This window comes from Silene latifolia, chromosome 7, assembly GCF_048544455.1.
Source record: "Silene latifolia isolate original U9 population chromosome 7, ASM4854445v1, whole genome shotgun sequence".
Classification (NCBI taxonomy): domain Eukaryota; kingdom Viridiplantae; phylum Streptophyta; class Magnoliopsida; order Caryophyllales; family Caryophyllaceae; genus Silene; species Silene latifolia.
In genome coordinates, this window is record NC_133532.1 from 14,328,168 (window position 1) to 14,332,642 (window position 4,475).

Here is a 4,475-nt window from a genome sequence, read left to right on the forward strand (position 1 = left end):
CCAAATTAGGTCCCGGCTTGGTTCACTTGATTCCTTGAAAACTTCTCAAATTGCTTTGTGAGCAAGTCGAGCTTGGCATTTGTATCGGAGTTGGAGGCATTTTCTTTAGGGAATTTCCCGTTTCTTCGTAGCATGTTCCCTCTAGAACCATAGTTTGCCTCCGAGTCTACCATTTTTTTGATCAATGCCGTGCCCTCTTCATCATTCAAGTGGTCAAAACCTCCCCCCGCGGAGGCATTTACCATCTCCTTAGTTCTTGGTAGTAGAGTTTGGAAGAATGTTTGAGTAATGTACCATTCCGGTATTCCATGGTGGGGGCAACTTGCTATCAAATCTTGATAACGGTCCCAAGCCTCACCTAAGGACTCACCATCCTCTTGTTGGAACGTATGGATCTCGTTGCGGAGCATCGCGGTCTTTGAGGAAGGGTAGTACTTGGCCATAAATGCTTGGGCCAAGTCATCCCAAGTAGTGAAAGTATCCGGTGGGTGAATGTTCAACCACCGGTCCGCTTTGCCCGTCAATGAAAACGGAAACAACATCATTCTCAAGGTGTCTTCGGACACCCCATTCTTCTTCATCATTGAAACTTTCCTTTTAAATTTCCGGAGATGGGCATGGGCATCTTCCTCAATATGACCTCCAAACAAGTCCTTCTCAACTAACCCGACTTGGGCGGGATGCATTTCAAAGTTGTTTGGGGCCAAGGTGCCAAAGTTGATGGGATTACATGAATCATTATGGTTAGGCCGGTTGTGATCTCTAAGAGCCATTTGTGGTGGGTGGTTTGGTTCTAGATGTGGTGGTGTTTGAGGTGGACTATTGTAGTTAAGGAAGTTATGAAAGGGGTTCTCTACTAAAGTCTCAATTGTGGTATTTGGTTGAACCGTAGTTGTTGTATCAAAATTTTGTGGGATGTGTGAGTTTGGTTGATCAATGTTTGCTTGGGTGGAGTTGTTCCTCACTCTTTCAAGAGTCCTAGTCCTCAAGGTCCTAAATAGCCTCTCGGGGTCGGAGTTGAATAGGAGAGCTTGATGATTCCTCCTAGGCATACACTTGGCAAATCGTAAGTCTCCTAGTGTTTTTACACACTAGGGAAAGGCAAAAATCACACACACTCTACAAACAACAATCAACTACTAAAGCAAAATGACAATTGAGACAAGATTAAAGCAAAGACTCTAAATGAAACTAAGCATAACCTAACGCCATCCCCGGCAACGGCGCCATTTGATAATAGAAAAATTGTCGCGGTTTCCCTATATCAAAACTATTTGTAAAACCCGAAAAAAGCGTAGTATTTAGTCGGGGTCGAACTCAAGGACGGCGGGGGTTGCTACAAAGTTCTATTAAGAGTCAAGTTTAATCAAAATTAAAAGTAAAGGTTTTGGTTATAATCACTAGAGCAAAAGACAAACAAGATGATGATAATGAATACGGTTAATTAAAAGCTAGGGCTTTCGGGGTCATCAATATGGTCTAGGGGCAAACATGAAGATCAAAAAGGGTCAATGGTGAGGGATTAACCTAAGATGAAGAACCAATGTCTTGGGTATCTTAAGGGTGGCTACTAATTTTCATTAAGCATCCCTCCTCTCCTAACATACATCAAGACTCCCAAAAACTTTCATTCTAAGGGAGAATTAAGCAATAAATGAAGAAAGGCCAAAGCTTTCACTTGAGCAAATCAACAAACACCTTGAGTGCAATGAATAGGAAAGTTAAACAATTTCACCAAAGACCAAAATGTTCAAAGAATCATGCCCACAAATCCCATAAAGAATCACCCTAAACCCTAGAAGGGATCTACTCACTCATGTTAAGGGAAATTATGCTAAATAGAGAAGAAAAGCAAACAACACAAGGAGAAGACATAATGAAGGTTGCAACAAAATCAAAAGACAAGGAAAATGTAAACAAATGATAAACAAGTAAAAGGAAGGAGAGAAATTATACCAACAAAAGGAAAGATGGAAGCTTGATTAATTATTAAGAAGGAAAACCCTTCAAAATCCCCAATACAAACTTCAACAAACAAGAGTAAACAATTGACTATTACTAGAACTAACTAATTCTTACTAAATATTAATAATAATTATTGAAAGATTAGAACTTGATTAAGGAGATAATACAATAAATATGGAATGTTTTTCAGATCTAGGGTTGTGTGCAAAAGGGTTTAAGGAGGGGGGTATTTATAGGCTATCATTGGATTAAGGGAAGAAAGAATGAAAAAGCCCAACTCGTGTAAAGTGTTCCTGTGCCGGCGGGCCGGCTGCCGGCCTCCTCTGCCGGCAGCGCGTTCTTTCAAAAACTGAGGAAAATGAAGGTTGGGCAATCCCCTGCCGGTGGGCCGGCTGCCGGTGGGCCGGCTGCCGGCCTGCCGGCAGAGAATTTCTCTTCTTGGGATTTCCCTCCAATTCTTCATGCCAGGTGCCCTCTGCCGGCGGGCCGGCTGCCGGCTACCTGTGCCGGTAGCGCGTTGAATTAACTTTGGCCAAAAACTTCTTCAAAATTTGACTAAGTATGGGGATTGTGTTCCCTGCCGGTGGGCCGGCTGCCGGCCTGCCGGCAGAGAATATCTCTTCAGCTTGTTTCTTCCTTTTTCTCCTCGTAGCCATACCTCCTGCCGGTGGGCCGGCTGCCGGCAGAGGATTTCTTCTTCAAAAAATCCTTCATCTCCCCTTTCTTCATGTAAAGGCATTAGAATGCCTTTTCTTGCCCCAATTCCTTCATACTCGACTCGGTTCCTACAAAAGGACACACAAAATGACAAGCACGGGGATCGGGCACAAATGCAAGGAAAAGCACACGAAATCGACTCGTTATGAGCCGGAATGCGTCGAAGAAAGAGGGAAATAAGGTGTAAATAATTCACATATCAACCTGACTCTTAGTTAGGCTAAGTAGAAACCCCCGCCGTCTTCGTGTTCGATCCCGATTTACGACTAAAATTGGGTTATCTTTGTTGGTGGTAAGCGATTGACCCTATCGATAATTCTTGCTCATCAACACCCTTTTTATGTTGTGTCGGTATAGTTGTTGTCGTTGAGTCGGGTTGAGTTTGGGTTAGTAACATGTTTTATGTTGAGTTTGTTCTGGTTGTTGAGTAGGGAGTGTTGTAGTGTGAGTCTTTGTTTTGTTGTGGTTTGAACTTCGGGGACGAAGTTCTTTTTAAGGAGGGAAGACTGTAATACTACGTATTTATGAGTCTTGGGGTACTCTATCGAGTAGGCCTTACTCTGTCGAGTAAGGGCGAGTTGCAGATTAAAATAGTTTCTGACCTGTTGGGTACTCGATCGAGTAACGTGGATACTCGATCGAGTAACGTGGATACTCGATCGAGTAACGTGGATACTCGATCGAGTAAGGGGGCACTCGATCGAGTACCTTAGCTACTCGATCGAGTAGCCGGTTTACGGGGGACGTTTTCTCGAGTTTTGTTAATAATGCGATTAGAGTATATAATACTTCCGTCATTGTTCTTTAAACACTTTTTAAAACCTCATCATTCTGAGAAGAGAAATCAAACTACGTCATTCGCTTTAATCGCATTGTTGGCAAATCCCGGAGCTTGGAAGGTCGAATTTCACCTTTCTTTATACCGTTTTGATCCTTGCGTCGAGGGTAAGACCTATATACCGTTTTTACAATGTTTCTTTAAAGTTGGTTAAACCCTAATGTTGGGAATTGGGGGTTTTGTGGTATTTTATGCTTGGTAGTGATTATATGTTTGTATGTTAGGAGGAGGATTCGTAGAGGAAGCTTTTTGATATCAGCTGTGAGATCGTCTGATTGTTGTGCTTTCCAGGTAGGGTTTCCCTACTCAGTATTAGTTACATAATGTGTGGTGATTGTGCTGTAGTTAGTGATTGTTGATTGATTCAGACGATTGTTGATGTTGTGTTGTGATTGTGATTGCTTGTCTCTGGTTCTCGAGATGCGTTCTCGGCTGAGTGGAGTCACTTGCGGGAGTGGCTTCACGCCCTAGTTTCGCCCTCCGTGGAACCCGCCACGGGAGGGGATGTGCACATTAATGGGACAGGGTTATCGCTCGGTATGATGAGCGGGGATTTGGTGGGTACGGCTGCGGTCCCCCCATCTGGCGGTGGTCGGTGGACGATCGTTGCGGAGATTGATTGGAGTGGGTGATTGTGTGTGACTGTTTGAGCTGTATTGTTTTATGTGCTGTTGGTTTACTTAGATTGTGTGATTAGTACTGAACCCGTTTATTGTTTTAAAATCTGCGGTGATCCATTCGGGGATGGTGAGCAGATATTGAGCAGGTATGAGATGAGTACTGGAAAAGCTGGGATATGCCACGGTCTGATGATAGAAGTCTTCCGCTGTAGCTTAGTAGTTTTCATAAACATTTAAGTTAGATCAGTAGACAGTTGGTTTGAGAACATGTATTCGTATTTTGGTTTGGTTTTTGGATTGTAACCTTTCACTAAAGTATTTCTATTTAAACGTTG

General features: G+C 43.1%; 1 non-coding gene across 1 annotated transcript; it reads left to right on the top strand.

Moving 5' to 3' along the window:
* The first annotated feature begins 303 nt into the window (after window positions 1-303).
* Window positions 304-410, top strand: LOC141593815 (small nucleolar RNA R71). The gene has a single exon (XR_012521876.1). It is a non-coding gene; the product is annotated as a small nucleolar RNA R71 (small nucleolar RNA).
* The last annotated feature ends 4,065 nt before the right edge of the window (window positions 411-4,475 follow it).